The following is a 25,101-nucleotide window of genomic DNA, read 5'->3' on the forward strand; positions in this document are numbered from 1 at the left end:
GTGGCCTTTTCACATGCTAACCACCATTTAACCTCACATTCAAGTGTTTCTATTGGAGGACTGACTACCCTGCAGAAACTTTCCGTTTAAATACCTTCACAGCATAAGTGTTTACAAAAACTCACTCAGAAGAAAAACTCAGGAAAAGGTCAAAGAAAAGGCAATTATTGTTCAACATTGGCAATATAAAATCATAATAGTATTTTGGGGCTGACAAGATGGCTCAGAAAGTAAAGATGTTTGCAAGCTGAGTTTGATTCCCAGTTCTCACATGGTGGCAGGAGAGAACCAACCTTTCCAATTGTCCTCTGACCTCTACATGAACACTCATGCCCCATATGTGCACACACAGAGAGAAGGAAAAAAAAAGGGAGAGGGGTGAGAGAGGAAAAATGATTTTTTTTAAAAAAAAGGTTTATCATGAGTATCTTTAATCACTAAATTCAGGTCTCTTATCAGCTCACAAAGATAAAGCCCCTCAGTCCTGTAAAGAACCATGAACAGTCAGGCGGTAGTGGCACACACCTTTAATCCCAGCACTCAGGAGGCAGAGCCAGGCAGATCTCTGTGAGTTCGAGGCCAGCCTGGTCTACAGAGTGAGTTCCAGGCACCAAAACTACACAAAGAAAAACCCTATCTGGAAAAAAACAAAAACAACAACAATAACAAAAAATGAATATACACATAGTTACTGCTTACAAATAAAACAGAAATAGTACTCCTACTTAAAGAAAAATATGCAAATGCTACTAAATTTCCCATTAGTTTCCTGCAGGCATTGAGAAGATTATTTATAATATTGTACTATTTTTGCTAGAGGAAATTTTCATATATTAACAAGGCACATTTTAATTTTAATCACAGCTTATATAATAAAGTTTGTAGAATGCAATGAACTGAAAATTACAATTTACTTAACCAAACCTGAGAATGAAAAACAAATTTAAGGTTTTTCATAGTAATCATTTCCTTAAACTCATTTGTTATTGTTTATTTGCTTGGTTGGGTTGGGTTGTGGTTTTTTTAAGAGTGTGTGTGTGTGTGTGTGTGTGTGTGTGTGTGTGTGTGTCTCCACACATGCATGCAGGTGCCCTTGGTGGCCAGAAGAGGGCATCAGATCTCCTGGAAATGGTGTTAGTGGTGGTTTTGAGCCAGACCTCACGAATGCTGGGAACCCACTGAAAGAACAGCAAGTACTCTTAAAAGCACAGCCATCTCTCCAGCCCAGTTTGATTTTGAGACAAGGTCTCATTCTGTATCCCAAACTAACTTATCAATAAAAATCATATAAAAAACTCAAGAGTTCCACAACACAAATGGGTGAAAAGTAGATCCTTCTGTTATCCATTCTCTTTTAGAATGTTGAAAACAAACAAACAACCTCTATTGTGGGCCGGGGAGATGGCTTAGTGGGTAAAGTACCTGGTCACCTGAATTTGAACACCTGGCCGCCACATAAAAGCTGGGCATAGCTGCTAAGAGGGACACTCACAGGTAAATCAGTGCTCATTGGTCTGTCAGCAAGATCCAAGTCTAGTGAGAGTCTCTGTTTCAAGACAAGTAAGGCTGGGCTAGGTGTGGTGGGCACTCTTTTAATCCCAGCACTTGGGAGTCAGGGGCAGGGAGATCTCTGAGTTCTAGGCCAGTCTGGTGCATAGCAAATTTCAGGCCATGTGGCTACACAGTGAGAACCTGTCTCAATGACCAAATGAGGCAAAGTATCTATAAATCTATTTGGCACAATTGAGAAATAGTGTTTATACTTGACCTCCAAATTGTACATATATAACATTGCATATATCATGCCCCCTTTTTAAAAAATATTTTTATTTTATAATTAATTTAATTTTACATATCAGCCATGGATTCCCCTGTCCTCCCTCCTCCCACTCCCCCATAAGAAAAAGTCTCCCCTGGGTATTTAGCCCAGCCTGGTAGATTCAGCTGAGGCAGGTCCAGTCCCCTCCTCCCTGCACCAAGGCTGAGCAAAGTGTCTCAGCATAGGCCCTAGGTTCCAAAGAGCCAGCTCATGCACCAAGGACAGGTCCCGGTCTCATGGCCTGGTGGCCTCCTAAACAGTTCAAGCTCATCAACTGTCTCACTTCTCCAGAGGGTCTAGTCCAGTTCCATGGGGGCTCCTCAGCTATTGGTTCATAGTTCATGTGTTTCCACTAGTTTGGCTATTTGTCCCTGTGCTTTTTCCATCATGGTCTCCATATCTCTTGCTCATATAATCCCTCCTCTCTTGTGCCAGTTGGACTCCTGGAGCTCCACCTGGGGTTTGGCTGTGGATCTCCGCATCTGCTTCCACCAATCACTGAATGAAAGTTCTATCATGACAGTGTGTTCGGCCATCCGATCACCAGAGTAGGTCAGCTCAGGCACTCTCTCGACCATTGCCAGTAGTCAATAGTGGAGGTATCTTTGTGGGTTTGTGGGGACCTCTCTAGAACTCTGGGTCTTCATTTATCATGGTGTCTCTTTCCATCATGCCCCTTTTATATGATGCCTTCACATATTAGCTGAGCTATGGCATGAATGTAATTATCATTTGCAAATTAACAAAATACTGGGTGGGATGATGGCTCATGTGCAAGCTCCACAGCTGGGGGAGGAGAAGGGGCAGGCAGACCCTTGGGATCCAATGACCAGCCAGTCTAACTTCAGGTTCACTGAAGTCTCAAAGAGATAAAGTGGCAGGCCAGGAATGGGGGAGCATGTCTTTAATCCCAGTATACTCGGGAGATCTCTGACTTTGAGGCCAGCCTGCTCTATAGAGTAAGGCTACATAGTGAGACTGCCAAATAAACAAAGTGTGAAAAAATAAAGTGGATAGCAAACATAGGAAAATACTCAAACTCAACCTCTGGTCTCCACATGGATTCAAAGTGGTGACTGTGTGCAAGCAAACACACACACACACACACACACACACACACACACACACACACACATAATACTTAGGATGAGTGCTCCAAATAATTTTCAAATGAGTTAGAAGGTTATTAATTTAGATACCAAGTTTCTTAGCTTCATCTTTTTGTAGAATTAGTAAATTAAGGAACATGTCAGTTTCTCCTCTTTTCAACTCTCTGAATCAACTCCAACTAGAACTTGATGGATGAGGAGTGTTTTGTGAAGTCTGACCCGTGAAAGCTGAAACCATACTAAAAAACAAATGAAAAAGGTTTTTTTTGTTTGTTTGTTTTTTTGTTTTTTTGTTTTGTTTTTTTCAAGAGAGGGTTTCTCTGTGTAGTTTTGGTGCCTGTCCTGGATCTCGCTCTATAGATCAGGCTAACCTCCAACTCACAGAGATCCGCCTGGCTCTGCCTCCCAAGTGCTGGGATTAAAGGTGTGCACTACCACCGCCTGGCTCAAAGGAAAGTTTTATTTTGTATTTATCTTTAACAGTTGACTTGGATAATTTATTAACCTAAATCTAAAAATAAACTATAAGAGCACTACATTTCAGCATTATAGTATATTAGGCCTCTCGTTACAAAAATGATCAAACCTTATATATATTCCAAAGTAGTAAGTTTCAAAAAAGTAGTTCTCACATTTGAAAATATTTGAGAATCACTTTTCTAATTCAAACCTATCTTTCAGGGCTTCAAATGCTGCTGCTTTCCAAATGACACCTGCCCTCCTCACGGGCTGTCGTCTGATTCCAGCAGCAGCTCCAGTGACCACACAGACAAGAACGAGTCTGTACAAGTGTTTGCCTTGTTTGTTCTTGTTTCTGAGGCAGGGTCTATGTAGCCCAGGCTGGCCTGGAACTCAAAGATCCCACTGTCTCTACTTCCTGAGTGCTGAAATTAAAGACATATGTACACTATCTCTGGCTGAAAGACAAGGATTTGAATTGAATACTGTCTCAAGAAATCCATTTCTATACATGGATGTAGCAGGAATCTTAAAAGTTCTTATTAATAAAATCAAACCCGGAGCCAGGTACTGGGGTGAACGCTGGAAGATCAGAGAAGCAGAACAAGCCACAGCCACCTCACCTCCCAATTCCTCAGCTGATCCTGGTTCCTCAGACTGGAAGTCTCTGAGTCCTCATCCAGAATGAATCTCAGCTGAACTGCTGCTCAAAAGCCTAAAAGCTTAACCAGCTCTAGTACCTGGTTTTCATGCCTTAAATACCTTTCTGCTTCCTGCCATCCTGGGATTAAAGGCTCTTGTTACCACGCCTGGCTGTTTCCAGTGTGGCTTTGAACTCACAGAGATCCAGGCAGATCTCTGCCTCTGGAATGCTAGGATTAAAGCCGTGTGTGCCACCATTTTCTGGCCTCTATATCTAGTAGCTGTTCTGTTCTCTGACCCCAGATAAGTTTATTAGAGTGCACAATATTTTGGGGAACACGGTATCACCACACATGCTATTTCAGGAAAAACTTTTAAGGTAAAAACTTTAAATACCAACAGTAAAATTCTAAGTAAGATAATCATTTATATTTATCCCTTTTTACACAATTATGAAATTATATATCTAAACTGCCCATAAGACTTGAAAGATATAAAATTGGCTTGCTAACTAATGTGACCTCCTATCAAATCTGTGAGACTAGAAACAGTGGCACAAGCCTTCACTGCCATCACACAGGAGGAAGGTCTTAAGCTCACAACAATTTTTTTTAAAGTTTCAAAGCTGCTTGGATGAAACAAAAAACTTGGAAAGAAGAAAGTGTTAGATACTTAAAAGGGTTGGTGGGGAGGGTGTCTGGCTTGGTGGCCTACAGTACCTATAATCTGGGTAAGGAAGATTCCAAGTTAAGGTCAGCCTGGGCTACATGGTAAGAGCTTGTCTCAAGAAACAAGAAAAAAAAGCAAATAAAAGGCCATCCCGTAGTCTTCTAGGAGTCCTGCACTAGGCTGGGGGACTGGCTCCACAGTCCAGAGCACTGACTGCTCTTGCAGGGACCCAGACTCCATCCTAGCACCTACATGGTGGCTCAGAGTCAGAACTCCAGTTCCCAAGCATCAGATGCCCTGCTGTGACCTCTGCAAGCACCAGGCACACATGTAGTACACATACACACATGCAGCCAAAATACTCATACATGTAAAACGCAACAAAATAATTTTTTTAAAAAAAGAACTCGCCGGGCGGTGGTGGTGCACGCCTTTAATCCCAGCACTCGGGAGGCAGAGCCAGGCGGATCTCTGTGAGTTCAAAGCCAGCCTGGACTACCAAGTGAGTCCCAGGAAAGGTGCAAAGCTATACAGAGAAACCCTGTCTCGAAAAACCAAAAAAAAAAAAAAAAAAAAAAGAACTCTACAAAGGCCAGTCTCACCTGCCTTGGAGAATGAAAATGCAGGCCTAAGAGGCAGGCAAGAAAAGACCCATTTGCTTAGCGAAATAAAAACCAATGTGACTATTATTCATTGTATAAGTGCAAAAGGAAGGTGCTGAAAAACTCTAAATTCAGATTTTTGAAAGATCACTTTGACAATCCTATTGAGATTAGATTCAAAAAGAAAAATGGCCAGGTGGCGGTGGTGCATGCCTTTAATACCAGCACTTGGGAGGTTTGAGGCCAGCCTGACCTACAGAGCAAGTTCCAGGACAGCCAGAGCTACACAGAGAAACCCTTTCTTGAAAAATTAAAAACCAAAAATAAATACTTCTAAAAAGGAAACCATAAAAAATTTCATAAGGATAAATAAGCACAGTAAAATAAAAGTTGCATTTCCCCACAAAAATTAATTATAACAACCCAAAGAAAGTTAACAGTGGTGGAATGAGCAATAGATGAATTGGGATAGCTCTTGGAAAACAACAAACAAGATAATGAACTAGATGTAAATGAGGAGTTAAGGATGAGCCCAGGCTTAAGGTTGTAGTAGTTGGACGACTAAAGGTATTGTTTTGAGGATCAGAAGACCAGAGGAAGAAATTCAGACTTCGCAATATTTAAGAATGCAGTGATAGCTACAAGTCAGAATACATGGGTAGGAGATCATCTACACAATAGGAATCCTCAAAACAGACAATATTCCAAAGCCAAGGAAAAAGATCATCAACCGTAGTAACAATGTATATATAGGAAATCAAAGGGAAAACTAAGAAATCACATGCACACGCGCACGCACGCACGCACGCACGCACGCACGCACGCACGCACGCGCACGCAGGCACACAGAGCTAAGAGAGTACGGCATGACAAAGCTATGTGAATAAAGCAATATGCTGCGGATACAAGGATAGAGGCCAGTGACATGGCTCAGAAGGTGAGGATGGTTTTAGCTACTCCGAAAAAGCTGAGTTTGATTTATAGGACCCACACAGTAGGACGGACCAACTCAGGTAAGTTGTCTTATGACTTCCACACCTCCATGTGCTATGACATATTGTGTGTGTACACATGCACAATAAACAAATGAATGTTTTAATTTATTTTGGTTTTTTAAGACAGAGTTTCTCTGTATAACAGCTCTGGCTGTCTTAGAACTCACTCTGCAGACCAGACTGGCCCCGAACTCACAGAGATCCACCTGCCTCTGCCTCTGCCTCCCAAGTGTTAATTAAAGGCATGAGCCACCACCACCACCCAACTATTTTTTAATTCTTAGAAAAACAAAAAGAGATAGCTGGGCATGATACTGTACACCTTTAATACCAGAGCTTGGAGGGCAGAAGCTGGCAGATCTCTGTGAGTTCGAGACCAGTCGGGTGTATATTTTGAGTTACAGACAAACCAATACATATAAAGACATGACTTATGATGACGAGAACACTGCAGATCGGCAGAGAATTCATATTCTTCTTTAAAAAAAAAATGATACTGAAGGTTACTGAAACCCATATGAGAAAAAAAAAAAGCAATGGAATCCCTTCCTCACATCAAAGATACACAAATTCTATAAAGATGGAAATGTAAAGTGCAGAGCTAAAACATGTAGTAGGAAATAGAAGGTTATTTTCAAATGCTTCTGGTAGGGAAGGCTTGAAGTCACTGCATGCTCAACACAAAGTGCAAAGACTTCCAGCCAGCCTTACACTTGGGAAATAGGGCTCTAATACACTGTGTTTTTCCAAGCAGCATGTGGGATTTGTAAGATGGAATTCTAACTAGGTCTTTTGGGTAGGGTGTGCTAATTCTAACTAGGTCTTTTGGGTAGAGTGTGCTGCTGATATAAAACTCATCACAAACTGCCTCTGCTGAATGAGCTAAGTGGGTGGACAGCATTGCCAGTGCTGATACCTAAGAGAATGCAGAAAAGGAGAAGAAGATAAATGTTTCCCAGTCTCCCAGACTGCAGAGTATAAATAACGGAACATGCTGACAGTGTTTAAGGCTGACCTTGATAGAATAGTTTATTTCAAATGCTCCTAAATGTAAAGTGCACTCACTGGGGTAAACTGACCTTGCTGGGCATCTGCTTGGTCATGCCATTTCTCTAATAAAACTGATAAAAGCAGACATATCCTGGAAATATCAGTATGACAGGAATCAAAAGATTTAAGTGTATCTATCCACATGTTCCTGACAAGTAAAATTCCATCATTGCAGACAGGGATAAATTGTGGCTGCTTGCCTGAGTAGCTAGGGGAAGGAGAATATTAAGAACAGGATGTTCCAGTAAGACATTTTTTATAACCGACAGCCAAGTCATCTCTGTACCATTTTCCACAACACTACCAAACAAGATACTCAACATTTCATTAGCTTCTCAAACTGACATTTTATGCTGACACTCAGATGTCACAGTCAAACCCTTATTAAAATAGTCATAACTAGTTGTACTGAAATGATAATTATCAACAACAAAGGCTTGATAATAAACACATCAAAGAATAATAAAAATAATAATAAGACTAGTGCAGGGGGGGTTCGGTCCTCAGCTCAGGGGTGGGTGGATGGGGAAAGACTAGTGCAGGGGATATTAACCTAGGTTCACGGGCAGGACTCAGGGATTGCTGAAGATCTTGAAACAGTATATAAAAGGAAGTGACCTGACTGGGGAGAGGGTCTTGTAGCATACAAAAGATCTTCAGGGCAGTCCATGACTACAGAAGTTTAGATGATCCTCCAGATACCTCAAGTTTATAACCCATGGAATTTGGTTTCATTTTAGAAGAGGGTCTAGAATAGACCCACCAAAACTAGACTATGCTTCTTTCTAATTAACTGTACTCATTCTTAATTCAAATTCTTACTTTAAAATAAAATGCTTAGAGAATAAGGGTATATATAATTCTGTGGTCTAGCACACACCTAGCATGTGAAAGACCTTGGGCTTAATCCTCAGTATCCTTTCCATTCCATAGCATTTAAGCAACTAAATATTAAAACACCAGCCAGGCATGGTAGCCACACCTTTAATCCCAGAACTCTGGAGGTAGAGGCAAAAGGATCTCTGTGAGCTCAAGGCCAGCCTGGTCTACTTAGCAAGTTACAGGGCAATATAGTGAGACTCTGTCTAAAAAAATTAATTAATTAGTTAATTAATTAATTAATTCCAGGGAGTAAAAGCGGCGACTCACTGGCTAAGAACACTTACAACTGAGTTCAGTTCCCAGTGCCATGCTGGGTGATTTACAATCACCTGGGACACAAGCTCTTAGGGATTTGACCTCTTCTGGCCTCTGTAGGTACTTGTACACACATTGGTACACTCACAAAGAGAAACAAACACACATACTTGTAAATAAAAATGAATCTTAGCCGGGCGGTGGTGGCGCACACCTTTAATCCCAGCACTCGGGAGGCAGGGGCAGACGGATCTCTGTGAGTTCAAGGCCAGCCTGGACTACCAAGTGAGTTCCAGGAAAGGTGCAAAGCTACACAGAGAAACCCTGTCTCGAAAAACCAAACTAAAACAACAACAACAAAAAAGTTCAGTAACAGCCACATGTGGTGGCCCATGCCTTTAACTGCAGCAGACCCAGATATATCTGTGCGTTCCAAAGTTTGTCTGGTCAACCTAGTGAGTTCTCCAGGCCAGCCAGAGCTACATAATGAGCTTCTGTCTAAAAAATAAAAATAAGTAAGATTTCAATCTCATCCTTGCACTTCAAATCTTCTCTTTCCTCAGTTTATCTTCCTGCTCTTCAAGCTTCTTTGTACACTCAAATTCTGACTATACAGTATTTTATTCCTCAGTGAGATAAATTCTTTTTAAGGCTTCCCCACAAGGAATCACTTTTACTAGATCTTGAGTATATTTTCTAATCAACTGGAGACAAGATCTGACTCCTTTTGCTAATTAATTTGGGCTGTTAATTTAAGCTCATCAATCCTGGAGCTTTTAGAAAAAAAATAATAAACAGTTTGGCAAAAATTTAGTGATGGATTCACACCCCTACCTCATAAATCTGAAAATTTTTTTTAAAAAGACACAAAACTTACTAATGAGAACTATAATTCACCAACAACTACACATAAGAAACTACAGTTCTGCTGACTGGCAAGTAATTTGCAAGGGCAGATCAGTTTAGCTACATAAAAGAAATATCCACCTGCACGTACTAGCACTAATCAGGGTGTGAAATTAAACTTCTTATTCGAAAAGAAATAGCTGCTTCAAGCTTGTGATTTAGTCAGGGAAGCAAATATTAATGTCATCCTCTTCTCTCTGATGTCTACAGCATTTCTAATAGAGGAAGAAAAGAAGGGGGCCAATCAGCTAACTTCTATAAAAGTGAAAATATCCCAGTGACATGACAAATTTTCCACTTGCTTAATCTCACAGATGTAACCAAACCAAGCTGCTACAGAGTGCAGAGATCACTTACATACTAGGAAAGCCCAAACCGATAACTGTGGATGCCTAGCCAAATTAGTCAAAACAGGGATCACAGTACAAAGAATTCAACAAATATTATGTGCTATATTAAGTTTTAAAATAACCTACTACCATTTTCATTACAACACGGCCCATTTGGGATTAGCTGGGCTAATGAGACCCTAATTCAGTAATTTATCCTGCTGTTTGTCAAAATCTACTAATACAAACTTCAACTTATTCTAATACACTGCAGTCCCACTATTCTGGCAGAGTTAGGAAGGGGGGAAAATCCAAAGCACTGACTTAACACAGCTATAGAAGCTACAGAGTTTCTTAACGTGTAGTCCTAGCCAGCAGCAGCACCAGTGAGACATGTAGTGAGACGTGCAGACCGACAGAATGGACAAGTCCAGGAGACACCTACAGCTTTCCAGGCAATAGTAATGTACTCCTTAAAATTGAGTCTTCTTTAAGGAGCCTAAGTAATACTTTGTTCTTTGTTTTTGTCACTGTTTATGAGACAGGGTCTTGCTAGGACTGAAGCCCCAACTAGCCTTGAATTTGCAGTCCTCCTGCCTCAGCTTCCACCTGCCTTACTAATATCGTCATTAAAGATAAAGATCTAGGGGGTGATGAGATGGCTCAAAAGGAAGAGGTGCTTGCCACTAAGCCTGACCATCTGAGTCTGATCTCAGGGCTCCGCATACACATAATAAATGTAATTTTAAAAACCTGCTGGGAGAAGTGGTTCATAATTGCAATCCAGGGACTGAGAAGGCAGAGGCAAGAAATGTCCTACATGTTTCAGAGCAGCCAGGGCTGTATATAGTATTTCTCTCTCTTAAATGCATGATAACAAACAATTATCAAGCATTTGCAGGGCATAGTGATTCATGCCTATCTATAGTACTAGCTGAGGCAGGAGAATAGTTTGAGTTCAAGGCCAACCTGGGCTACAAAGTGGGTTCCAGGGTAGCTTGGACTAGAGTATGACTCTATCTTTAAGCAAACAAACAAAAAACAAAAACAAAAAACTAAGTATGTAACATGTCATGATGCAAAAATTAATTTTTAAGGCTGCCAAACTGGCTCTGAAGGTACAAGCACCTGCTAAGCAAGTCTGACCACCAGAGTTTCATCCCTGGAACCCATTCATATTAGGATGGAAAGAGAACTAACTCTACAAGACTGTCCCCAGACATTTACACATGCACTGTGGCACTCACACACCAGCCCATATTAAGTGTGGGCTAGAAGGATAGCTCGGTTGCTGTGGATATTGCTCTGTATAAATGAAATGCTGATTGGCCAGTAGTCAGGCAGGAAGTATAGGCGGGACAAACAGAGAAGAGAATTCTGGGAACAGGAAGGCTGAGTCAGGAGACGCCGCCATGAGTACCAACATGTAAGATACTGGTAAGCCATGAGCCACGTGGCAAGGTACAGATTTATAGAAATGGGTTAATTTAAGATGTAAGGACTAGATAGCTAGAAGCCTGAGCCATTAGGCCAAACAGTTTAAATAATATAAGAGTCTATGTGTTGGGCTGGAGAGATGGCTCAGAGGTTAAGAGCACTGACTGCTCTTCCAAAGGTTCTGAGTTCAATTCCCAGCAACCACATGGTAGCTAACAACCATCTATACTGAGATCTGATGCCCTCTTCTGGCCTGTAGGCAAAACATGCAGGCAGAACACTGTATACATAATAAATAAATAAATCTTAAAAAAAAAAAAAAAAAGAGTCCGTGTGTTTATTTTATAAATAGGCTGTGGGACTGCCGGGACTTGGCGGTAGCTGGAGAGATGCCAGGGTACTCATGAAAAATGATCAACCTTGGACTGAAAACTGTTCAGTACAGCTCCAACATGAAATGGTCTATCATACTACACTTCTAGCCAGAATCTCAGACAACCTTACCCCTTACCCTGCGACTGGCTGCAAAATCTACAGCTAGTCCAATTGAGACCTAACTATCTGAGCTTTCTTACAGGACCCCACAGAGATACCGACATCCGCTATACAGCAGGAAGAAATTCTAAGAAAACAACGCCCTTTCTCCCCAAAGGTTTCATGTTTCTCAGGGTTATGGATGATGGTATAGGGTTGAGGGTGAAAAAAAATATTCTCCTTAAGAAAAGAAAAAGGGGAATGGATAAGTATAGGATATTAAGGTAGATTATTGTATATACTAGTAAACTAATTTAGCAAAATATCAGCTTTATATAATTTACCCTGTTATGGATTCTTGTATATTGATACATTCCTATTTAAGATAACTTGTATATTGATACTAATACAGAACTAATGTACATATAATTCTACTATTTGAAATATTTTGTATATTGACACAAATGTAAAATCATATTTGTCACACTGTATGTATGTTCTACCTTTGTTTAGGATATTTTATATATGTTGTACATGTTTAGGATTGTTGTCATATTGCATATTGCACTATAAATTTCTACCTCTGTTTAAGACATTTTGTGTATTGTCACAATTTTGAGGTCATTGTCCTTTTACTGTACATTTGTTTACAGACTACCTTGTTTTTTTTTGTTTTGTTTTGTTTTTTAAAGATTTATTTATTTATTACGTACACAGAAGAGGGTGCCAGATCTCATTACAGGTGGTTGTGAGCCACCATGTGGGTGCTGGGAATTAACTCAGGACCTCTGGAAGAGCAGTTGGTGCTCTTAACCTCTGAGCCATCTCTCCAGCCCCCAGACTACCTTGTTTTAATGAAGCCTTAGACTTAGGTTATTTAGGCAAATAATACTTACAGATTTAGTCAACCATGCTTGTCATCTCTATAGTTATGTTAGTTAGGTTGTCCAGATTTACAGATACATAGGTCAGAGGGACAGGTAATCTTCAAAGACTTCATAGACCTAGAGAATATGGCATTTAAATAACTTAGAATTCTGCTGATGTGAGACACGATTGCTCCTGGCAGCACTGATCTGATCCCGAGAGAATGTTGGGCTTTCAAGATATTCCATTTAGAAGTTTGTCTTCTTCCTGGCGCATAATGGCCTCCTGGGCAAAGAACTGCCCTTACCTCGACTGCTGACAGTAGAGTGCTACCCTTTCTGGATGAGCAGGACACAAGGAAAAGTGACTACTGAACTCTGTCAAGAGAGGGTAAGCCGGGCGGTGGTGGCGCACGCCTTTAATCCCAGCACTCGGGAGGCAGAGCCAGGTGGATCTCTGTGAGTTCGAGGCCAGCCTGGGCTACCAAGTGAGTTCCAGGAAAAGGCGCAAAGCTACACAGAGAAACCCTGTCTCGAAAAACCAAAAAAAAAAAAAAGAGAGGGTAAGATGGTCTTTCAAAATTCCTGCTTCTGAAAATGGTCTGTCAGATATTCTAAGCCTGTAGCTAAATTGGATGCCCCAACAATGCTGAGAAACTTTAGGTGACTGTCCAGGCTGCCAGCTGTCTCTGTCTACTCTTGCAAGACTTCCAAAAATTTTTTTTTTTTTTTGGTTTTTCGAGACAGGGTTTCTCTGTAACTCTGGAGCCTGTCCTGGACTAGCTCTGTAGACCAGGCTGGCCTCGAACTCACAGAGATCCGCCTGCCTCTGCCTCCCAAGTGCTGGGATTACAGGTGTGTGCCACCACCGCCCGGCTCAAGACTTCCAAAAGTTGCTTGTGTGCATTTCTCATTTTCTCAGGTATTACTATATTCCTTCTCAGGTCTTTAATGGGGTTGAAGACTAATTGTTACAGTTACAATCTTCTCGTATCTTAGCTAGAACATACTAAGTACTAGATTCAGACTCTTCAGGATAGAACAGCTTTTGGAATAATCTCTGTAACATGCCATTTTCCTATGTTCTGGACATCTCTGGATTTTAGTACGTGTCTCTTGTTTGATGTTGTTCTTGTTGGTTGTAGTTCCATTTTGCTTAGGTTATTACACATTATTTCTCCTGGACAATATTTAATAATCATTCCTATTGTATATAGTTTTGTGTTAGGTTAGAACTTTCTTATTTAGACCAAAGGGGGAGATGTAGTGAGTGGCTGTTTGAGCCATGCCCTGAAGCACCGCCCCTAGTGAAGTAGCAGGTAGCTGTTATACTTGCCTATGACCTTGAGGTACATGCCCCTGGGGCATGGCCACTGGGGGACCCTTAAGACCTGGGATGCACGTATGCTCTCTCTCTCTTGGCTACCTAGTGGTTTGGATGCTGAGATCTTGGACAAAGCAGATCAGCGTGGGACATAGCACAGTTTTCCAGTGGTTGTGAGTTAACCCCCAAATAAATTCCTTTGATCATTAAGCTGACTCTGTGGATTGCTAGCGATTTAATCCCAATATATAGATATTAAAAATTTATAATATAAATAAAAAGGGGAAAGGAGACAGCTATGGTGGCACATATATGTAATTCAATGTTTAGAAGGCTAAGGCAGAAAAGATCTTGAGTTTGAAGGTAGCTGTGTTATACACATACTGAATTCTAAGCCAGCCTAGGTTGTCTCCAAAAACAAAAGGATGAAAGGAAATAATAATTCAGATTCTCTCTGAAGCTACAGTGGAGCTAATTCCATTATAAACTGTAAATGCTGTTAAGTCAAAAGTGAATGTAAAAGCCAGGCATGGTAGCACATGTCTGTAGCTTCAGTACTTGGGAGGGAGAGACAGGAAGAACTGTTCATTACCAGCTTTACTACACAAATCTACAACCAGCCTACATGAATGTCTTAGCTTAAAACAATTGGGGGAGGGGGAAGCCGAAATATCAAGTCCATCTTTATGGAAAACATTACTTAAGATGCTTTTATAATTTCCAAAATACTTTCATTCTTAAAATTTCCCTTTATCCTCATAACAGCTCTTTGACACAAAAGTAGGTGATCATATCAGTGCTTTCCAGATAAGGAAATGAGACTCAAAGCAGTTAAGCAACTTATTCATTGTTGATGTCTAGAAAGTAGAACCTGGGAACCAGGTCTTGTTTCACTATAGCACAATGTAAATTTTACATTATAAATTTACATTAGCCCAGTCACAGGTATTTCAAAGAAAGCATGAACAAGACAGGTAGGACTTCTGCATTGTCAGGAATAAGCCAAAGAAGTTATCACTGACTGGTCCACTCAACACCATCATCACTGTGTGGATGGAGCTTTGATATTTTTCTTAAATACCTTTGAAAACAAGGATCAAAAAATATGAACTCTTATAAAAAGGGCTTTATTGTATTTTTATAGCTTATTACATACCTTGTAACAGTCATTTTGTTAAATGTGAATGTCAGTTTGATTTTGGGTCCCTTTTTTCCTGGCTATTTACAAGCTTTGTAAGAATCGTTCCTTAATTAAGTCTAAACATAGTTTTATATAAATGGATTCCTGGAAATAAAACGTTCAGACTTAAGAAATGATTGTTACAGAGACTGTAACAGGCTGTAAAAAAACGAATGCCACTTTAAACAAAGATTTCTCATTTTAATTAAAAAGATAATCATCAGAACATTCCTACACTTAACAGAACCATTTAAAGAAGCTTCTTTGAGGAAAAAAATACGTGTCTTATTCAGGCTTCCATCGTATAATCTATAATGTATCTGGATCCATGTTTCAGTTGACTTGACAGAATTCTTATGTACTGAACCTACAGTTTAAAGATACACTGAAGGAGAACAGGTCTGAGGGCTAGAGATTTAGCTTAGTGCTGGAGCACAGGCCTAATGAGCACAGCTCTGGGTTCTCATCCCAATATTGAAGAAAAAAGACTAGCATGTCTAAATGAGGTAAGCCTCATTTCTATCATTTCTAGTTCTTTTTAAATATAAATATTGTCAAAAGATTGAGTATTTTCTCTATGAGGTACTGTCAAGATACATTTAAGAATACCTCTAATATAGACAGGTATAGTGACACACACCTTTAATCCCAGCACTGGGGAGGCAGAGGCAGGAGAATTTCTGTGAGTTCAAGGCCAGCTTTGGTCTACATAGTGAATTCCAGCACAATCAGAGCTACATAAGACCCTGACTTCAAAAAACAAACGAACAAACAACAAAACCTCTAATCCATTTTAGGGCAGGTGTGGTAGTGTGTACTTTTAAACCCAGGGTTTGGAAGGCAGAGTAGAGATAAGAAAACTGCCAGGCAAGCAGAGACAGGCTGGTCTAGCTGGCAAGATTCACATAAGCCATGACTATAAAACATACTTTTTAGATGACCACATATGAATATAACCAGGATTAGACAGTTTGTTGATGAAGTTTGTGTCAGGTAAAAAGATTGTATTTAGGGGATAGAGAGATGGCTCAGCAGTTAGGAGCACTGGGTTCAATTCCCAGCACCCACATGGTGCCTCACAACTATAACTCCAGTTCCAGGGGATCAGACACCTTCACACATGCAGACAAAGTATCAATGCACACGATATAAAAATAAAATAATTTTTTAAAAGATCATATTTAGAAGACATCACAAAGTCAAAGGTGATACAAATACCTATATAAAAAGTTTCTACTCCAAGACTACTCCACTGCAGTTTCTTCTTTCCCTTCCTTGCCTCACCCCCATACCCATTGTTGTTCTTGTTGAGACAGGATCTCACTTTATAGCTCTAGACAGCCTGGAACTTGCTACATATAGATCCTTCTGTCTCCTGGGCACTGGGATTAAAAGTGTGCACCATCATACCCTGTGTGTTGTGGTTTTCTAAATCATGTCTGGAAATGGCTAAAGGTTAAAAAAAAAAAAATTAATTTTTTTAAAGAAAGAAAAGAAAAAGAAAAAAGCTGTTAGAGACTGAATTTGAAGAAGCAGGATGCTTTTCAATTGATTCATTTGACTTTTAAATTGTCTGTTTTTAACTCAAACTGTGCCAAATTTGTTACAGTTGGACAACATTCTAAGAGAGTAAAAAGCAGCTCATAATTAACTGTCATTATAATTAACTCCAATTTGAAAAAGATACACCAAATGTTCTACTTAAGTCACCTTTTCAAAATTACACAAAAGCTAAGCATGAATACCACCACTTGACAATCTATTTCTACAGCAATATACTACTGAAAACTGCTTCAGAGTGGTTTCTATTCTCCCATGGAAACAAGTCATAATGAGGAGGCTATTTCCTAACTGAGACTTGGTAGCAAAGAAAGGACTGACATAAGGAACACCATCAAAACAGACTCAGTAACTGTAAAACTCTGCAATCATTTAAAAAGGAAATTATGCACCAGCTTCATAAAATGGGAGTAACACCAATGACAGCAAGCATGCACTCAGACTGTACAAAGCATAATTCTTCCATCTTCACTCATTAAACAAGCTTAACCTCAAGCTAATAACAACTAAAATAAACACTAAACATTTAATTACACATCACTTAGTTTTGCTCTCTATCATAGAAACTGCTGCTTGGGATGAGTTACACAAAAGGGAGATGAGGTGGAAGCCAAAAAAGTATATTACTCAAGAGAAAGGCTGCCTCAACTTTCTGAATTAGTTCCCCAAATAAGCAAGTTTTTCAAGGTCATGCCCTGCACGACCAGGACAGGAAATGGGTAGATATCGGCCATCTTGCTCAAGATCACCATTGTAAAATGGGCATGGAAACATATGCCTGATTCCAGCACTCAACAATGAGGCAGGACTGCTGTGAGCTCAAAGCCAACCTGACCACCTATGGAAACTCTTAAAATAAACACATATAGAGCCACAAATACTCAAACTAAGAACCAAAGGCACTACGAAAAAACTTCAGTGGCTTTCTCTCATCCTCAGTGTCATGGCTTTCCATATTGAAACTCCATATACAAGTCTCAAGTTTACCTTACACATCCTCGAAAGATCACGAACATTCCATAACATAAATTCTTTAAAAATATTTGCATGCCAGGTGTGGTGACACACACCTGTAATCCCACCATCTGGGAGGCTGAGATAGGACAGTGAGCTTGAGGCCAGCCCAGCTACTACCAAGACCATGTCTCAAATTAAAATAACGAAATTGCATAAAGTCTAGGAGCACAGTGATGCACACCTTTCTACTTTGAACCCAGCACTCCAGAGGCAGGGGCACGGGAACCTCTTTGAGTTTGAGGCCAGCCTGGTCTACATAGGGAATTCTAGGACAGCCAGGGCTAGAGAGAGATCTTGTCTCAAAAAAAAAAATAAATAAATAAATAAATATGACTATTTCATGGATTATAAAACTTAACAGTGTTAAGATAGCTGTCCTAGGGGTTGGGGATTTAGCTCAGTGGTAGAGTGCTTGCCTAGCAAGCACAAGACCCTGGGTTCGGTCCTCAGCTCCGGAAAATTAAAAAGATAGCTGTCCTAAACCCAATGTGGTGGTACATATCTATAATCTCAATATTTGGAAGGGAGAGGACCAGGAGTTCAATGTCATCCTCAGCTATATATCAAGTTTGGCTACACTGCAAGTCAAGGCCAGCTTGAGCTACAGGTGATGCTATCTCAAAAAAAAAACAAACAAATAGAAAAACAAATCTCAGTTCTAGGCAAGAGCTGGCGCATGTGAGGAAAGCTGGAGCTGTTGGTGGGAAGTAAGTGAGACCTCAGGAAGAGACTAGGGCACGACAGATGTAGTAGTGACAATAGGTACTTTGGGGGACTAAGAATTGCTTCCTCATCTTCTCTAAAAGACAAATGCAGACATTAGCATGAGATTAGGAGTGGGCTACTCTGCCAGCATACCTTCTAGGCTCTATCTATATCTTCTAGTGGAAAATACATCAATGGGCAGGAACAGTAAGCTAATGTTCTTCTGTAACAACATTAGGAGTAATGTTTGAAACTTCAGCACACTGATCATGTAACTGAAACCAAGTTTTTCCTTGTTCAGTTTGTTTTCTTTCGAGGGAGGTGTTTGTTGGTTTTGGTTTGTGTTGTGTTTTGAAATGGGGTCTCATGTAGCATAGGCTGGCACACTGGAATCACTATGTAGCCAAGGTTAGCCTTGAACTCTTGGTCCTCCTGCCAAATGCTGGGATTACAGGCATATACCACTACACCTGGCTCTTTGCTTTTTAAGATAAAGTCTTAGGCTGAAGAGATGGCTCAGTAGTTATGAACACTTGCTAAATAACCTAGAAAACCTGAGTTAGGATCATCTCTACACCCACATAACAACTGAAAGTGGTCTCACGGGAGTCTATAGCCCTAATGCTGTGCAGGGTGCGTAGACAGGATTGCTGGAGCTTGCTGGCTGTCAGCATAGGCAAAAAAGGGAGATTCAGATTCAGAGAGAGATTCTACCTCAAAAGAATAAGACAGTGATAAAGAAGAATAACTGACACCCTCCTCCAATTGCTATGTGTGTACCCACTCATACACATTTCCAGACAATGGGGTGTGTGCGTGTGTGCATGCTTGCGTGTGTGTACTTCATTCTTTAGCCTAGGCTGGGCTAGAATTAATATGTATCATACACTGGTCTTAAATTTGCAACAATTCACCTGTCTGAGCATCTTGAATGCTGGGATTAAAGGTGTAAACCACCATACCCAGCTTAGCCCATCACTTTCAAAAGTACCATAGTCATGTCAAAGAAAAGCTAAGGAATCATTTCCATACTGAAAGAGACTAAAAAGTGAGAACGATTTTACTCAGTCTTTCTTTGTTCAGAGGGTGGGAAATGGGCCTCACTTTGTAGCTCAGAATGATCTCAAACCCACTAGATATACCCCAAGATAACCTCTGACCGCAAACCTGCAGTCCTCCTGCTTTAGCCTCCTGAGGGCTGGATTAAAAGGTGAGCACCAAACCGGGCGGTGGTGGCACACACCTTTAATCCCGGCACTTGGGAAGTAGAGGCAGATGGATCTGTGTGGGTTCAAGGCCAGCCTGGTCTACACAGTGAGTTCCAGGACAGGCTCCAAAGCTACACAGAGAAACCCTGTCTCAACACCTCCCCCGCCAAAAAAAGGTGTGCACAATTAAGCTAGATGTCACAGACAGGATTAAAGTGGCAAAGGCAAGGGAATTCTGAATTTGTGACCAGCCTGGTCTACAGAGTTCCAGGACAGCCAGGGCTATACAAAGAAACCCTGGCTTGAAAAACAAAAGCTGTGTATCATCATACTTGGTTGGATTGGAACTTTTTGTTATAAAGCCCATTACTGGAATGGGCAGAGTATGAATAAGGTCTGAAGACCAAATCTGTATCTGTACTACATCATGTTCATTTCCAACTTCTTAAATGTGCATGATATATATCTGTGTATGGGTCCCTGTGTGTGTGTGTGTGTGTGTGTGTGTGTCATGGCTTATGTGGGGTTCAAAGCACAATTCTGGGTATCAGGCCTCACCCTCCATCTTGCTCAAGATAGGGTCTCTTGTTGTTTACTGCTGGAAACACCAGTGTCTTAGTTAGGGTTTCTATTGCTGTGAAGAAACACCACGACTATGGCAACTCTTTTTTTTTTTTTTTTTTTTGGTTTTTCGAGATAGGGTTTCTCTGTGTAGCTTTGCGCCTCTCCTGGAACTCACTTGGTAGCCCAGGCTGGCCTCGAACTCACAGAGATCCACCTGGCTCTGCCTCCCGAGTGCTGGGATTAAAGGTGTGCGCCACCACCGCCCGGCCTATGGCAACTCTTAAAAGAAAACATTTAAGGGGCTGGAGAGATGGCTCAGAGGTTAAGAGCACTGACTGTTCTTCCAGAGGTTCTGAGTTCAAATCCTAGCAACCACATGGTGGCTCACAACCACCTGTAATGAGATCTGGCACCCTCTTCTGGCCATGCAGACACAGCACTGTATACATAATAAATAAATAAATCTAAAAAAAAAAAAAGAAGAAAGAAAAGAAAACATTTAATTGTATGGCTTACAGTTTCAGAGGTTTAGTCCATTATTACCAAGGCAGGAAACCTGATGGCATGCAGGCAGGCATGGTGCTGAAGTGGTCTGAGACACTGGGCATGGTTTGAGGATATGTGAGACCTCAAAGCCCTCCTCCACAGTGACACTTCCTCCAACAAAGCCACACCTCCTAACAGTGCCACTCCGTTTGGGGGCCATTCTCTTTGAAACCACCATAACCAGGCTGGCAACTCCATCTCTACCTACCATCTCCCTATCCAGGCATCCTGGGACTACACACACTCGTGCTATTGCATCTGGCTTTTATGTGAGTTCTGTAGACCCAAAGTCAGATAGTTAGGTTTGTCTGGATAGTCTTTTATCCACCAAGCTATCTCCCCAGCCCAATTTCTAAATTTGATGTTTAGAGTTATACAATATCTTTGCTTTTAGAAAATGCATATTACAGTGTTTAGTAATAAGGAAACAATTCGCTCTCCATGTTTCAGGAAGAAATGACATGTAACTGAAACTCACTTAAAATGTTAACAGAAGCTAGATACAGTAGTACACATCTGTAATTCCAACTACTTAAAAGGCTAAGGTAGGAAGATGGTGAGTTCCAGCCCACCCTGGAAAACAAAGCACACACATGCACAATTGTACACAATCACACATGTGCACACATGCATACCAATTAAGTTAACTATCTTCTATTGGAAAAGATTGGCGGGGTTGGAGAGATGGCTCAGAGGTTAAGAGCACTGACTGCTCTTCCAAAGGTCCTGAGTTCAATTCCCAGCAACCACATGGTGGCTCACAACCACCTATGGTGAGATCTGGTGCCCTCTTCTGGCCTGCAAGGACACATGTAGGCAGAACATTGTATATATAATAAATAAATAAATTAAAAAAAAAAAAAAAGGAAAAGATTGGCTGATAGAATAAATACCACATACTTAGTAGCTTACTTCTGTAGGCAGACATCTGAAATGGGTCTGAGTAGCCTGAAAGACAGGTATTCCTGGAGCCATATCCCATTCCATTCCAGAGGCCTTCACCTGCCCATATTACAGCTTCTAAATCTCATATTCTCTGGCTCAGGGCTCTCTCCCTCATCTTCTAAGCCACGCAGGTGGAATGTTCATGAAGCACCATTCTAACCTCTTCTGCTTCCCTCATACATATTTTAATTCTTTTTTATTATTACTCTGTGTGTGTGCGCGCGCGTGTGTGCATGTCTGCGTGGGCACTCATGACCTGGTGAACATGTGGAGGTCAGAAGTCCTCCTCTCCTTACATCTTGCTAAGGCAGGGTCTTTCATTTCTGCCAAGCTCAGTACTCCCATCTCACCATGAGTGCTGGAATTACAGATGGGGCCACTACATCCAGATTTTTTTTTTCACATCCAGATTTTTAACATGGGTTTGTACACCAATTCCTCAGCCGATCCTGTTTCCACAAATCCTCAGACTGAAAGCCTCTGAGTCCTCACCCCTGAGGGTCTCAGTTGAACTGCTGCTTAGTTACTGACTCCTCCCGCCTTATATACCGTTCACCTCCTCACACCATTCCCCACCCAGTCATGTCACTTCCTGGGATTAAAGGCGTGTGTGCTTTCTAAGCAAAGACATGGGATCTCAAGTGCTGGGATTCAAGAAAGGCATGTGCCACCACTACCTGACGCTGTTCCCAGTGTGGCCTTGAACTCAGAGATCCAAACAGATCTCTACCTCCCAAGTGACAGGATTAAGGGTGTGTGCCACCACTGTCTGGCCTCTATGTTTAATCTAGTGGCTAGCTCTGTCCTCTGATCCCCAGATAAGTTTATTAGGGTACACAATATATCACCACATGGGTTCCAGGGATGGGAAACTGAACTCAGGTCATCAACCTTACATATCAAGTGCTTTTTACCCACTGGGGCTCCCTTGTATATATTTGAGGACCCTTGTAAATGAATGAAATCTAGAGTCTAGGACAAACGCCCTACCTAAAAGTCAAATGATTAGTAACCTAAATAAAATTTTAAAAAGGAAGAAAAAGAATTGGATATCTCTGCCTGCTTCAGTGTGAAGATGGGCATTACCTAATTGAAAAATGTTTACACTTTCCTTTGTTCTGTGGTTATAGCCTTCATATTTGGGGGAAGGGCCATTAAAATATTTTCTTTTGTGAGTTCAAGGCCAGCGTGGTCTACAGAGCTAGTCCAGGGACAGGCTCCAAAGCTACGGAGAAACCCTGTCTGGAGAAAAAAAAAATTTTTTTTCTTTTTAAAATGATAGAGCTAATGGTGGTCATTCTTTTACTTATTGTTTAGTTATTTATTTTGCTGTGAGGGACAGAACCTAAGGTATCACTCATAAAAGGCAAATGCTCTTCTACTGCAAAGCTATACTCCCCATTACTCACTCTTTTTACATATGAATACGTAGAAACAGAAAAACTGCTGACTTATGAACTCTGTAGGCAGTACAAAAATCTTCTGATATTTATTGATCCCTCAAATGAAAAACCTGAAAACAAAATGTTCTGTTCCTAAAAAATACCAAAAATATGACAAAGGATTTGTATTTTGCAAAAACAGAACAAATCTGTTAAGACAAAAGCGAACAATCCAACAGGAAAAAAAAAAAAAGCCCAAGACTTAAACAGACACTTCACTAAACAGCCAATGAACCTAGAAAGGTGCTTATTTACATCTAAGGAAGAGCGACTGAACAGTCCAACAGGACCGACCATCCACCCACTAGACTAGCTACAGTGAAAACACCGGGTGGTGGCGCACACCTTTAATCCCAGCACTCCTGAGGAAGAGGCAGGCTCTACAGAGTTCCAAGACAACCAGAGCTACACAGAGAAACCCTGTGGAGGTGGGGTGGGGTGTGGACCCCACTATGTCAGTGATTATTCCAAGAATGTACAACAACTGGAACACTGGGAAAGGAAATGGGAAACAGAAACCAGGCCTGGAGTTACACACCTATAATCCAAGCACCTAGACACTGAAAGCAAGATGGAAAGTTCAGGGCCAGCCTTGGCTACATAGTGAGTTCTAGGCTAGCCTGGATCACACACCAAGACAGTCTGGCCAAGCATGGTGGGCAAAAGCCTTTAATCCCAGCACCCAGGATGCAGAGGAAGTTCAATCTGTCAACTCAAGCCAACCAAGGCTTACATAATGAAAGACAGTCTTTTGAAAAAGAAAAAACAAACAAACAAACAAAGTTTGGAAAGAAAAGGGTAGCATGCATGTTCTCAAATAAATTTTTTATTATTTTACTTTTATTGAAAATAGATCCTCAGCCTGTCAGTGGTGGCGCAAACCTTTAATCCCAGCACTCAGGAGGCAGAAACAGGTGAATCTCTGTGAGTTCAAGGAGTTCCAGAACAGCCAGGGCTACACAAAGAAACCCTGTCTCAAAAAACTGGGAAAAGAAAGTGGATTCTTCTCTCATACAATACATCCTGACCAGATTCCCCTCCCCCCACTCCTCCCAGCTCTTCCCCAGATCCACTCCGTTTCCTCTTCAGAAAAGAGCAATCCTCCAAGAGATGACAGCCACACAGGATAAAACAAGGCACAGCCCTCATATCGAGGCTGAACAAGGCAACCCAATAGGAGGAAAAGGGTCCCAAGAGCAGGCCAGAGTCAGAGATACAACCACTCCCACTGTTAGGAGTCCCACAAAAACACCAAGCTAACAGCCATAACATATATGCAGAGAAAAAAAAAATCAATGAAGTGATTCCTAATGATATTCTGCTATACTCATAAAATTATTTTTTAAAGAGAAAAAGAGAGAGCAAGAGAAAAGCTAAGGGATATGGCTTGGTGGTAGAACATTTGCCTAATATATACACATTCCTAAATCTGATCCCCTCCTCTCAACGCACCCTCTCATGCACACATATACACACACACAGAAAGAAAAAGGAAGGAAGGGAGGAGGGAAGGAGGGAGGGAAGAAGGGCAGCAGAAGCCACATGCCCGAAATCTCAGCACTTTTGAGACTCAGGAGGATCAAGAGTTCAAGGACAGCTGGGCAGTGGCAGCTCTTGCCTTTAATCCCAGCACTAGGGAGGCAGAAGCAGGTAGATCTCTGAGTTCAAGGCCAGCCTGGTCTACAGAGCAAGTTCCAGGACAGCCATGGCTACACAGGGAATCCCTGGTCTTGAAATCCCCCTCAAAAAAAAAAAAAAAAAAAAGAGTTCAAGGACATTCTCAACCATAAATTCAGTTTAAGGTTAGCCTGGGTTATACAACACCTTAAAAAATAAAAATAAACAGCAAGATAGCTCAGTGGGTAAAGGTCCTTGCTGCCAAATCTAAGGAAAAGGGGAAAGGGGGAGAGGAAAAAGGAGGACTTAAAAAATCTTAAATCTAAATATCAGAGCTGAAGATGTAGCTCAGTGGTGGAGCACTTATCTAATGCATATAAGTGCCTAGGTTTGAGTTCTAGCACTGGAGAAAGAGACAGACAGACAGACAGACAGACAGAATGACTGACTGAGAGAGAGAAAAGTAAAACTTAAAAACTAAATAAAGATACCAAGAGGC

At 41.1% G+C, this 25,101-nt stretch overlaps 1 protein-coding gene and 1 long non-coding RNA gene across 18 annotated transcripts in view; one reads left to right on the top strand and one right to left on the bottom strand.

The window, feature by feature from the left end:
* Window positions 1-25,101, bottom strand: part of Btrc (beta-transducin repeat containing E3 ubiquitin protein ligase) — a 177,950-nt gene that overhangs the window by 142,702 nt on the left and 10,147 nt on the right. The window contains exon 1 of one of the 17 annotated variants that reach the window (XM_059257298.1): window positions 12,525-12,653. The exons of the other annotated variants lie outside the window; for them this stretch is intronic. The gene's annotated coding sequence lies outside the window, so the exon portion shown is untranslated. Of the gene's footprint in view, window positions 1-12,524; window positions 12,654-25,101 lie in introns of those variants that run through there. 17 annotated transcript variants of the gene reach the window in all.
* Window positions 1,395-14,004, top strand: LOC131906669 (uncharacterized). Its single transcript, XR_009378176.1, has 3 exons — window positions 1,395-1,494; window positions 12,698-12,885; window positions 13,925-14,004. It is a non-coding gene; the product is annotated as an uncharacterized LOC131906669 (long non-coding RNA).

The sequence above is a fragment of the Peromyscus eremicus genome, chromosome 1, assembly GCF_949786415.1.
Source record: "Peromyscus eremicus chromosome 1, PerEre_H2_v1, whole genome shotgun sequence".
NCBI lineage: Eukaryota > Metazoa > Chordata > Mammalia > Rodentia > Cricetidae > Peromyscus > Peromyscus eremicus.